Here is a 13,875-nt window from a genome sequence, read left to right on the forward strand (position 1 = left end):
CATATCACATATGGGGTGCAGTTTTCTTACCTCTGATTCAAGCAAGAATGATAAAAGAATGACCCTTGAGAATGATCTGACTTTTAGCCCTTTAGCGGTCCCCTAGTCATAACCAAATATGGGACACCATCAATAAAATGAATAACAAAGGTTCCCAAACCAAGATCTAGCCTCCAGGACATCAATCCCCACTAATCCGGGTAGTAGGAACAATCCTGAGGCCTAAAACCAAGTTCCCGAGGTCAAAACACTCAAACGGGCTCAAAACTACCCAAGAGCCGCGACCCCCAGCCACACCAGGAGCAAGGGCCGCGGCACCCAGCAAGGCCAAAACCTCTCCAGCTGCTTCTTCAAGCTTGGGCCGCGGCGCCCAAGAACAGGGTCGCGGCCCCCCACCCAGAACTAGCCATGAACCCGATTTCTCCCATCCTAAACCTTCCAAAAACACACCTAAACACTTCCAAATCCAAAAATCAAAGTTCCCAAACTCCCCAATGATCCAAAACCATCAAATCCTGAGGCTCAAACGAACCAAAATCTCAACGATTCACAAAATCCAATTCAACGCTCAGAAACTCTAAAAACTCAAAACTTAAAGCTTAGATTACCTTTGATTGGGTTGTTTCTCATCAAATCCTTCGGTCAAGAAGCTTCTAATCTTTCCTAGGATCGCTATGCCTCGATCCTCGCTTGATTCCGACTCCTAGAACTCGAGATTTCTTTGAAAATGCCTCGAACGGTAAAATAAACTAACGGGAAGAGAGAAATTATTTTTCTAACGTACGGTTTTATCTGACAAGCTACTTCAAGCTTAAGTAACCTCAAATAAAGCATAGTGCTCGGGGTACCGAAAACACCCCTAGGGACATTACAGTCAAAACTTCCATAATTTCCTCATGATCTCAATAACTCCCAATTTATCATCAAATAAACATTCTCATTACTCAATATCCCAATAAATGACCCCGTTATGACAAAACCGCTAATTCACAATATAAGATCGTCTCATGCCGAATAGCTCGAATATATCTCCATAATAATGGGATCTCATCCATAACTCACAATATGTACCATAATACACAAATATGCCCTTAACGGGCCAAATTACCAAAACAACCTAATAATCAAATGTGGACCCACATGCATGCATATAACATAATATTATAATATAACTCACATAACACATGCATATTATCAGTTAATGGCATAATTAAACAGTTATGGCCCTCCCGCCCTACTAATTCAGCCATTAAACCGCATTAAGGATTTCAGGGCATTACATTCGAGCTCGACTTATAACCTCGGAACACCTCTGAGACCACGTAGTTTCCGAGCTCACCAATTCCGATGTTGTCACACTTACTGCACAATGAGACTGTTCTTGATATTTTCATTAAAGCCGATTATGACGAACTTGCTTATTTCGAGCTGGCACTTTACGAGCCTGTCTTTCGATATCAAAATTTCTATTATCGAAATTTGGGTCTAACAAAGTGCAACATTTTGAAAACATTAATTATTTTAGCCACAATTTACTCTAAAATTTAATATGAATACTTTTTTTTTCTTTCAAATCTTGCATTGGAATGATTTTTTCTCCCATTTTTAAATGAAATACGTTATTCCGCCAGAAATGATTGCATTCCAATACTCTATAAAATACAAACAAAGAAATGAATTAATGAAAAATTATTTCATTCTATTCCATTACCTTTAATCAAAGGTAAGGTAAGTTAGCTAGATTGTATGTCCAATGTCTTATCATATATAGACACTACTAGTAGGAAGGATAGCATGGTATACATCATTTCCAAATGTACAAGCTTATAACAACACTTTCACTTTCAGGTAAACTTGTTGAATATACTTTTATATAGAACATCTTCTTTTGTAACATTTTTTCTTTATATAAAATGTAAATTGCACATATTTGTGAATAATTTTTTAATATAATATTTTACTTTCAAGTTCAAATTAAGAGTAATTATTTTTCTTGAAAAGGGAATAAATTAGAAAATAAAACCAATAGATTTTGTCAATTAATATAAGGTGCTTCTATATATATATATTATTATTTTTCTTCCCATCTTTTTGTAATTTTTAGAAATTTTCTTCACACACCTTCTAGAAAAATATATTACAAAAATTACCCCTATTAGTAAAATAGAAATAAATACCACCTCCATAAAATATTTATTGTTTTAAAAAAATAAAACATTTTTGACACTGAATTAAAAATAAAAAAAACTCATTCATTAGTTTTAGTTTGTTATATATTTAATTGAAATAAGAATCAATATAAATATATAAAAAATTATGTTATGTACTACAATTATTTTTAAAATTACAATAGTAAATTTTTATGCCTGTAAAAATTCTAATATTAAAAAATTATATTTTAATTAAAAATAACAATAAAGTAATTAATATATAAGTGATATAATATATAGAAAAATTTGCAGTGAAAATTAGTATATAGTCTAAAATGTTGGATTTAAGTCACTAAGTAGTTTTTTATTATGGTAAAAATTATTAACATTAAGTAGTCTAAAATGTTGCACTTAAGTTATTAAGCACTATTTTTTATGGCAAAAATCAGTAAGCAGTCTGACATGTTACACTTAAATCACTAAATAGTTTTTTGATTTCAAAAGTCAAATTTTACACTAATTTTGTCTTAATTGCAATTAATTAATAAAAACCTAAAAATATATATTTCTAATATTGAAAAACTATTTGAAATATGTTTTAAAAATAAAAAATAATCTAAAAGTTTTTGTAACATCCCCAATTTGCTAATAAGGTTTAGGACCTTGATTAGCGTGCCTGGAGGGCAATAAATGAATTAACATGATAATATATGAATATAAATGAATATGTGATTAGAATGCATGTTTAGGTGGAATAAATATGCATGTGGGCCCCGTTTGTTTGTTAGGGGTAAATTGGTAATTTTAGCCGCTGAGGGCGTAAATGTAATAAATGTATTATATGATTAATACCACATGTGAGTGGTGATAATATTGTGATGCACGTGCCGAGACGGTCCTAGGGAGCTAATTAGTTTAAAAATCACAACGGGGTTAAATACCTGGCTCGGGAGGAGCCTAGGGGTATTTTGGAAATTTTATACTTTGAGTTTGTGAGTTAATGATTAATGGTAATTGAGTAACTTGAGTGACCATTGGTGACCATTAAGAGTAACATATTTTAGATGAGAAAGATGGTAGATTTGTAAGAAAGGTGAATGACAAGAACGCCTTTGAGGTTTAGTTAGGAAATGAGTTACTTGGAGGGGTAAAGTAGTCCTTTGGCAGGGTATAGAAACCTTCAGCTGAGGGAAAAGATGATTTACGTGTTAACACTTGGTCATATTTTGCTCTTGCCGAAATTGGAAGAGTGTAGAGTCCAAGAACTTTACTTAGCTAATTGTTAGTAGTATTATAGTATGTTTAGTGTTATCTTTGTTACCATGGATTTTTGGTTCAGACCGGGAATTATTTGGACACTCATAGTAGTACTTATAGATTTTCTAAGTTTAATATATAGTTTAAGAATATTAAGTATAACCTAAGGTTTGATTAATGTGACTGATATTAAGGATTATATTTATTATATTATAAGGTTTAGACATCAACCAATAGGATTTTAAGCACATGTTATGAATGGTAATTAAGGATTAAGTATTTTGGAGGATTAAATTAAATAAGGGTAAAGTTTGAATGTTATAGGGTCAGTCAGCAGCTTTGAATACGTTGAAGGCTTAGTCAATGCTGTTTACTCCATTCAAACTTAGCTAAAAATGTGTAATTTCGTGTTTAAATATTCAGCGTGTGCCGATATATCGCAGCTATAGGGGGCGATATATCGCAGCACGTAGATACGGAAAACACGAGACGATGCATGGTCGCCTCGAGCATACTGGCCCATGCGATATATCGCCTACAGGGGGCGATATATCGCCTCCTTCAGCATGAATTCAAACTCTTTTGAATTCATTTCCTTTCAGCCATTCAAACTCCTTCAACAGTCCAGCATCTTTTGAACGAGTCTTCAGCCTCTGCTGAACGATTATTCAAATGATTTTCACCTAAAAAGCCATTATTTTTATTCAAGTAAAATCAAGATATTTTCATTCCCAAACTCTATAAATAGGACCTAGTACCCAGCCATTATTCACCATTTGCTCTAAGTTCAGAAGCTGCTAGTGTTAAGTGAGAGTGAGAGTGTAAACACCTGGTTTGGGGAAAAACTATAAGCTTAAACATCATAAGCTTATCAAACACTTTGGGAAGGGAGTTCTATAGTATTTCGGTGGAGGTTAGATTGATCTTGCAAATCTTTGAGGTAAACCCGAAACTCTACTTCATTTATTTCATGTTATTTCCTTTCTCAAAACCTTCTACTCAGTCCCCTAACCTCATTCTTATTTTGGTTAGGGAATCCAAGTTCTTAAGCATATAAGTCGGTAAGTATGTTTTTATGGTTTAGTCTTTCCATCCTTTTCACTTCTTCTTCTTCTTCTTCTTTCAACTCACTCTTGTTTATTATGGTTTTAGGAGTGTTCCAAAAAGTCCCAACTCAGTCCATTATATCCCGGTAACTTTGGTAAGGAAAATAGGCTAGAATCAATATGTTATGTGCTTATGTTATCTATATGTTTTATGATATTAAATGTGTTATGATATGTATGTATGTTTGTAGGCTTGGGCATATGACCCATATGACTAACAAGACCCCAAATGGGTTATGGGCATATGACCTACTTAGCTAGTAGGACCCCACTAATCCCATGGGCATATGCTTGTTTAGTCTATGGGACCCCAAGTAATAATGGCCATTATAATAAGTGTATGTTATATGTATTATGTTAAGTCTTTATGTTTTCTTATGAAATTATGTATATGACTATATGTTAGATTTTCCTTGCTGGGCATTAGGCTCATTCCTTTTTGTTTTATGTGCAGGAAAATAAGCTTTAGAGGCGGTAAGATTCGTGACGCTTGGAGGATGTGTATCGATGATGAATGGAGTCAAGGGGCCGAGCGTTATTCGATTCGAGGATGTAGTTTCAGTTTTATGTCTTTTTACATGTATTTTCCGCACTAATTATGTAATGTCTTATTATTTTAAATTATGTTTTTATTTTAAAGACAATGGGATCCCATATCCGTTTTGGTATTTACTTTGTAAGTAACTCTTATTTTTATAAGTTACTTAATAAAATTATGGTATTTTCGCAAATGTAAGTTCTTTTGAGGATTTTATGTATAGTTTCGTTAATGGTCCAAATAGTCTAGAGTAGTGGGTCATTTCAAAGAGAAACTAGAAGGAAAAGGAAAACTAAGGGCAAGAAGAAGAAAAGAGGGGAGCTGAAATTGGGAAACTTAGGAGGAGAATCAAGAGGCTTGATCAAGTATAGGCTAAGGCTTGTTCAGAGGTAAGAGTTTATCCCCTATTTTGCTAAGTTTCAAGCTTGATTTTAGAAAGTAAGAATGAAAATTGAAAGGGAGTTGTGGCTGGTTTTGTATGGGAAATTCAGCTTGGTAATCCAGAGGAATTGACTTAAAGCTGGAATCGGAGGGAGTTCAAAGTTGAGTTATTGATTGAGGTAAGGGTTCTAAGCATCTTTGAATTTTCGTTTCTGGTGTGGTTTCAGAATATTGAGGCATGGTTTACATTTTTCAAGCCTTGGTTTAAGATTTCAAAAGCTATGGTTTAAGTTTCTGAAATTTGAAACCAAAGTGTGGATTTTGGGTGTGATTGTGTGATTGAGCTTGTTGTTGGTGTTTATAGGTTGTTAGATGGTTCATTTGTGGTTTTAAATTGATTTTGGGGTTTAGGTATGTGTTTGGGTTGAATTGGAAGTGTTTTGGCTCGGGGAAAATGCAGGGGAAAACCCAGAAATCTGGGTTCGCGAAGGGGTGCCGCGGCCCTGTTCTTTGGTGCTGCGGCGCAAGGCTGCATCAGGAGCTGGGGGACTTTCTGGGCACCGCGGCCCTCAAAGGGTAGTGTTGCGGCGCTAGGCTATTTTCAGGACAAGGAAATTTTGCATTTTTGGGCATTTGTCCTGGGGGCTCGGGGGATGTTTCCATTGTGTTGCTTTGGGAAATTGGAGGTCCCGAGAGTATAGGATTGGTCCCGAGAACTGGTTTTGGATTGGTTAGTATTAAAGAGTGTTTTATATGTGTTGTGACTAGGTTTGCAGAGAGGCTCGGGAAAGAGGACTGTGCTCGTGACTTTGGAGTATTGAGAAGCTCAGGACACAAGTAAGAAAACTGTAGTACCCGTAGAGCAGGGCATGGGCCCATAATGTTGTTGCAGGGCACGACCCTAGATTGAATTATATGTTAGGGCATAGCCCTTGATTGAACTATTATATGTTTGAATGTTGTTTGAGTTATGCTATATGTGGTTATAGTTGAATGAACAGCAAAGGAGCCGAGAACGGCAAAGGGCCAAGAACGGCAGTGGGGCCGAGAGTAACATTTGGCACGTGAAGTGCATATCACTAGGGTGAGACCTCAATGGATACATGGGATATCCTTACGGCGAGATCCCAGACTTTGGTAATGCTTCTGGGACGACATGGCCGTATATGTTAGTCTGATGGATTATATGTTTATCTGTGGATTATCTGATATAATGGTTATAAAATATGCATATGTTATGTGCTGTGAGAGTTTTTTTGCTGGGCTTCGGCTCACAGGTGCTCTGTGTTGCAGGTAAGGGCAAAGAAAAATTCAACCAGCCATGAGTAGGGAGAGCGTGAAGCAGCGCGTACATGTTTGGCCTGCCCGACTGCTTTGGTTGGGGGCATTTTGAGAAATGGCTGTATTAAACTGTGATTTTGATGGTTAATTATCTTAAAATCTATTTTGAGTTGTAAATATTTTATAAACCATATTTTGGGATCCCAAATGTAAGACACTTGAAATTTTCAATGAAATAGAGTATTTTCAAAGATTACAGCCTTGACTTTTGTTTAAACACACTTTTGTTCTAAAAACCTCATTTAGCGAGTTAATTGCACATTTTAAACTCACTTAGTAACGACTCTAAGGTAGTAGGACGTTACAGTTTTAATATGAAAAAATTATTTAATTTTAATTAAATTAAGTTTTTATTCAATTTAAGTTATGTTACACCCAGATTTCGAGCCTTGAGAATTGTGATCTCGAAAGCTGGATTTGTCAGGTGTGAGCTCGCAATATCTAGAATACGTGTTCGCAACCTAGGCGCCGATCCTACAAAGCAGGCGGCAACCTCGAATATGGGTGGCCTCGAAGTCCTGCAAGTTCGAAAGACATACATCGGAGTAGGTCTATTCTCGGGTGGCCTCGGATCAAAAGTCCCGAGCCTGACATAAGTATGAGCTCGAAACTATGTGGTCTTGGAGAAAATAATACAACTCGAAAGTCAATCAGAGACCTGGGCTGGTATGATGCTGGCGATGTCGATTGCTGACTTCGAACATCTTAGTGAGTCACTTGGAGAGACGCAGTCTACATTTATTGTTGTAACTTCCCTATAATAAAGGGATATTTATTAGTCAGTTACACGCCCCCTGGTCTTCAGGGGACGTTTCCTTGTATATAGGAGTTACAGGCATTTAAAGCCATTAAATTTATTAATGTAACGGATAACCTCCCAGAAACGTGTGGGATAGTATTCTGAGACTTCCTCTATAAATAGAGAAGTCCTGTACCTTTGTAAAGGACTGAAATTTTGTGATCTTGAGAGAAACTCTGGAAAATTCATCTCTGAAGAATTTCTAGAAATTTCCTAAGTTCTAATAACAAAGACTCGTGGACTAGGCAGAGTTAACTGCTGAACCACGTAAAAATCCCCCTTGTTTTATCGTATTATTCTAGCCATAACTATTTATTGTTTACGTGCTCTACATTTTAAGTTGACGAAAAATGGCGTTAACAAGTTATATATTTTCTAAAACTTAGTTTAAGTAAAATTAAATAATTAATTCATGTTAGAAATTTTAAATTATTTTTTATTTTTAAAACAGATTTTAAATAATTTTTTAAAGTTAGAAATATTATTTTATCATATTTTTATTAATTAATTAAAATTAAGATAAAATTTGTGTAAAATATGACTTTTGCAACCAAAAAACTACTTAGTGACTTAAATGGAGTGCAACATTTTACACTACTTCTTAATTTTTTTCACAAAAAAAAAAATTACTTAATGACTTAAGTGCAACCGTTAGTCTATTTTACTAATTTTGTTGCAAAAAAAACTACTAAATAATTTATATGTAATTTACTTATTTTGGTCATAAATTTTCTAGTATATATTTTTAAAGTAGTAAACAATTAATTTTTATTTCTTAATATTTAATAAGAACATATTTATGTCAATTAATTTGTGGAAAAAAAAAATAGGATGTAACTTTTTTTTTGAAATAAAATAGGATGTAAACTTTGAAATAAAATAAAGCAAAATAATGTCCCAGCTAATTAAAAAGTAAAATACTTATTTATTGGTTGCACGATCGTCAATATCATTTTATAAATTAAATCCTATTTTCTAAATATAACCAGTGTTAAAATAAGTATATATTTAATATAATTTTGTCTTTTACAAAATATGACCTAACTAAAATATTAAATTATTTGGAAATACTTTCATTGCACCATGAAGGTGTTAAAAAAATTATTTATTTAGTTGTGTCATTTTGAGACAAAACCACAGCGGGAGTGTTATAGACGCGCTGGAGATAGGCGTCATGTAATGAGAGGTTTAGAAGATGGGCAGTGTTATCGGTTCGTCAATAATGTGCCACATGGCTAAAGAAGGAAGCAAAGCTAGAGGTTGCTGACGTCAGATATCCGTGACTTGATGACGTATGTCACCAAAAAGTAAGCGAATCAAGCGGCGCGAATTCGGCTTGGCTGATCTTAGTCGGCTCGTAGTAGTTTTGTTTTTTTTGGCTCCACTTGTTCGCAGTAGTTATCTATCTAGTGTTTTCTTCAACTCTATTGTACGGTAAATCTATGTAGTGACTAGTTATTATCGTACTTTCCCCGCAATTTATAAATTACCTTTTTGAGGGAAAATTTGCTATAGCCGCCTCAAAAAGAGTGCTCCAGGTAGGATTATTGTGTATTTAGACATGTGTATAATTTTTTATGCCATTTTTATTAATGATTGTGTATATTGTAGTTATTTAGAGTATCTTGCAAATTTTTAGAAAATTCTGAATAATTTACCATGTTGAAAACTAACTTCAAAACTAGTTATTGTACGCGTGACTAATTTTTTTATGCGCATGAAAAACAATATGTTTGAACCTAGTTTTCGGCATTGCAAATTATTTTGAATTTTTGGATACTTTGATACTCTAAATAACTACAATATATATTATTAGAATCCCTCCTATATATATAAGGTATTTCTATGGTAGGGGCCACTACAACAAAAACCTATTTCCATAACACAAAAATTTTATACTTTTAAAAAAGTATTATAATAGGTAAATAAGTATATAGGTGTAGGTGGGACTTAATATTTTGGCGCCTAATTTTTCCCCAGCCCCCCCACAAATTTCACACGGTCCTATTGAATATAATCAAATTTGTGTTTATCTGAATATAATCAAATTTGATTTATAAAATAAGTAAATAAAAAAAATATAATCCCCAAATCTCTTTCTCTCTCCCTCCATAACCGATCGTCTCCCTTTCTCTTTCGTTTGCTCTCTGCCAACCTCGAACGGATACCCACTGATTGTTGCCGCCGTTCAAGCACTGGACCAGGAAGACCAGACACCGCCGAAACTCCATCCCCGCGAGCCTTCGTTGTCATTCTTCCCTGCGAGCAGAAGCCTCCAAGTCCGTACGCCGCCGCCGTGGGTTCAAGGCCAATTTCTTCCCTGCGAGCAGAAGCCTCCAAGACAAACAAAGCCCAACCAAGGATCGGGCTTTCAAGTGGTAGGAGGAGACGAAATGAGCTCGCCGGCTGTTTGACCTTAATTCGCCATCCACGATGAACGGAGAGCCTCCCCACCACGATGAACGACGTCCATGGCAAGAGCACTCGTGCCTCCATTTATCTTTGTGAGATATATATGTATATAATTCATTTTAGAGAAAAGTGATAACTTTCTGTGTGTGTCTGTGTGTTTTTTTTCTATTATTAATGGTTCTTTGTTGTAGTTCCACCAATACTAGGTTGTGGGAAAGGCTCTCCCTACCGAGTCTGATGAAGCTTTGGGCCACCAATGAGGTCGGCGCCAAGTCCAAATTCTGGTAAGCCAAGGTTTTGATTGTGATTTTTAGAGCTTTTAGATTTGTTATTGGATTTAGGGGATTCTAGACATGTTTTTTTAATTTGGGTTATCGATTTTTTTTTTTTTTTTTTTTTTCTGTTGATTGATTTTTGATTAGGTATTTTCTGAGGAAGTTGAGAATGCAATAAGTTTTATAAGAATTAGCTGCCTGCCTGTTTGTGTCTGGTAATATTTGATGAACATATATATGATCATATAAGAATTAGTTGTTTGTCTGTTTGTGTCTGCAAATCATTAAGTTGCAAACTACCTGTCTGTTTGTGTCTGGTGCAAAATATTTGGCTAACTGTAGTCTGTATGTGTACAATTCAGAAAGTTGAATTTACTTTCATTTGGAGAAGAAGCTGAAGAAGAGGAGAAGGAATTAGCAGCTGTAAAGAAAAAAATCAAGAGCAGTCATGATGTACTTGATGATCCTCGTCTTCTGAAGGATGCTATTCCAAATGATGGATTGGTAACTCTCTACTTTCTACAACAGCACCTTTCTTTAAGAAAATTAATTTTAGTAGTACACATTGCTGCTCTGTTAAGTCCAGACCTCATCTGATGCACTTGCTGTTTTTTTTTTAATGTTATATTTGAAGTCTGTTAAAATAGTTAAGATAAAAGTGTGTTGGCTTGGTGTGATTATGTGTAAATTTCCCTGTCAATTTACTTTAGGAACTTTCATATCTTATAAAAATTATCTATACATATGCATACACACTTTAAAAACTCGCAAGCCTACTGGTACACATTATGCATAATGCAAAATCTTAGATATGTATAACTTCCTTCCTGTATAGTATGCAAGTAATGATCAAGAGGACAAGTGCTTAACTAATCTTTGATGTGCAATGTGCAAGTATAATGAGAATCCTTTTGGGGTTTCATTTATCTTTGTCTCTGTTTTATTAAGTATGGAAATGTTTTATACGTTTGGATTAATTTGTGCCTCTGATTGTTTTTTATTATTTTTGGTTTTCTTTTCATTCCTAAAAAAAAAATTCTTCTCTCTTTCACTCATATGCCTCCAGCTATGAAGATTGCCCAACATTATGGTTCATGAATTTTTTTATTTTAAGTTCTAAATTTTTCCTTTTGTGCTTGTAGTGGATTAGGCTAATCATAAGTACTCTTTATCTTATTTTTGTTAATTTCTTTGCCATATATTTGAATTATATTTATATGCTTTTTGTGTGAGTTTATATAAACTAAGCAAATAAGCTTTGGGCATGTAGTTGAGAACTTGAAATTGAGTCTTTTAGGGTTAGGTTTTTGTAAGGACAAATTTTCACAAGAGATTTAAATGATTCTATAATATATGTCAAATTTGGTTATCTGTTTTGCATTTGACATGTACAAAATTAGCCACAACATCATAATTGTAGGTTTAATGGAATGAATCTTCATGATGCAGTACTTCGTGCATATCATTTTTGTGGATGAGTGACTCAACTTGAGGTAGAATGAAAGTTTCCCAGTATTGAGACAGGTGATTCTGATGACGAATCACTGGTCTGCAATTACTGTAGCTGTAATTTTCATTTTTGTTTCATTTAATGACTTTTAATGAGGTGTAAGATCCTAGGAGATTATTTCCTAGTATGGATTCTGTTATCATTCCAGAGGATTAATTAGAGAGAAGAGAGAGAGAGAGAGAGAGAGAGAGAGAGAGAGAGAGAGAGAGAGAGAGAGAGAGAGAGAGAGAGAGAGAGAGAGAGAGCATGAAAAGTAAAAGGTTGTAAAAGAGAGAAAATCAACACTTTGTATTTCTTCTTTACATGTGTGTGTGTGTGCATTTTTGCTCACTTTTAGCTGCTGTAACTCTATATTTGGCTGTAATCTTTATCATCTATAATGGATTTGCTCGAGCTGATGAACTAGACGTAGAGTGACACATTGTGGTTTGAACCAATATAATTCCAAGTGTGACTTTCTTATTTTTTTGCTGGTTTTTACCTGGTGTTTGCTAGCTTATTCATCTGTTGGTAGTTTTCTGTTAGTAGTTTTCTTTTTATTCCAAATTTTAGTGTTTAATGATTCCATTTTAATCGATTTGGTTTGTGATTTTAATTGTGAAGGTATTGCCCTGTGCTCGAAATGTGGGGAACTTGGGTAGGGGTAAGAGGAAGAAGGTGCCATTGGTGTCAGAGAAGCGGCTCTCAGATTCTAATCAAATGTTCGAGTTGCTAAAAAAACTTTTTTTGTTTGGATTGCATAAAAGAACGGTTCGTTTTCTTTCAATTCATGATAAAAATTGTTTTCGTTATGCTTCTATATCTGCTTCGGTACGAAACAGTATAGGGAAATTACAGTATTCAACATTTTAGTACATTTGATATTATCACCCTGTTTTTTTGTTATTTCTTCTTACTTTTTGAGCTCTTTCCTGTTAAAATCTATTAAAGCAAGTCATCTAATGAGACATTTATAGTTTAACAGGGTTTGGGCAACATCGTTTAGAGCATATTTATTCAAGAGCTATAAATGAGTAGAAGTAAAACGTTGATCTTGAATAACTTACTTGTTTGTAATTTGGATGATATCTTATCATATTTTATAAATAACGTCCTGTGTTTCTTAAAACACACACACACAAAACAAAAACAAAGAAGAGAGAAAAAGTACAATGTGTGAAAATATTAAGGGAGAAATATTGAATTCCTTCTTCTCTGTCAACATTTTCGAGAGAGTAGTATATTTATGTTATTCTTCTATTTTGGTGAGTGGACAGTGATATATATTCATATTTTCTTCTGCCCATTTATAATGAACTAGCGAAAGAAAACGAGGGATTCAAAGCTGCACAATCCGGTTCTTGTCAAAGTGCAAGGCTTTAATTACTTAGTCTTTGTTTAGGATATTTGTATATTATAGACCTCTGTACTCCAATAGTCAGTATGTTTGATTTTGCCTAAAGTCTTCCATAGCGCATTGGTTTGAACTCTATGGTCAGATTACTTGATAAGGGATTCTGATAATTACGATGTTTCAAATCTTAGATACTTCAACTCGCAAGAAGTCAAAGATGCATGTCCAGTTTGTCGCAAAATTTGTACTTGTAAGGACTGCTTGGAAAATCCATCTAAAGACAGTGAAAGTAAGGTCTGAGTCTGACATCATTGTTGCCTGGTTTGTGATATGGATTACCAATATTATGAATTAAATTGTGATGGTAAACTTTGTACAAAGACCTTGTTTTTTCAGGAATTCTTGGGGGATAAACATGAAGTTGAAGTGATACTATGTTTCCATTATTTGATTTGTATGCTTCTTCCTGTGTTGAAACAAATAAACAAAGACCAGAATGATGAACTAGAAATAGAAGCAAGAATAAGAGGTAGTGCCAGTTATGGTAATTGCTTTGCTGATGTTCTGAGTATCAATTGTTTGAAATTAGTTCATAATGACTTTTGCTTGTTTTTTTAATGTAACAGGACAAAAACCAACTGATCTTCATATAAAACAGGCTGATACTAAATGCAGTAAGCAGCACTGCTGGTACGTATCATGGTATGTCCATTTCTTTTCTCTAGTTCTTCAGGGACTATGTGCAGACCCTAATTTGGCCAATTTCTTTGTGG

General features: G+C 34.5%; 1 long non-coding RNA gene across 1 annotated transcript; it reads left to right on the plus strand.

Annotated features, from left to right (window-relative positions):
- The first annotated feature begins 10,170 nt into the window (after positions 1 to 10,170).
- Positions 10,171 to 13,485, plus strand: LOC133821456 (uncharacterized). Its single transcript, XR_009887592.1, has 3 exons — positions 10,171 to 10,763; positions 12,373 to 12,519; positions 13,294 to 13,485. It is a non-coding gene; the product is annotated as an uncharacterized LOC133821456 (long non-coding RNA).
- Positions 13,486 to 13,875: the final 390 nt, after the last annotated feature.

The sequence above is a fragment of the Humulus lupulus genome, chromosome 3 (assembly GCF_963169125.1).
Source record: "Humulus lupulus chromosome 3, drHumLupu1.1, whole genome shotgun sequence".
Lineage (NCBI taxonomy): Eukaryota > Viridiplantae > Streptophyta > Magnoliopsida > Rosales > Cannabaceae > Humulus > Humulus lupulus.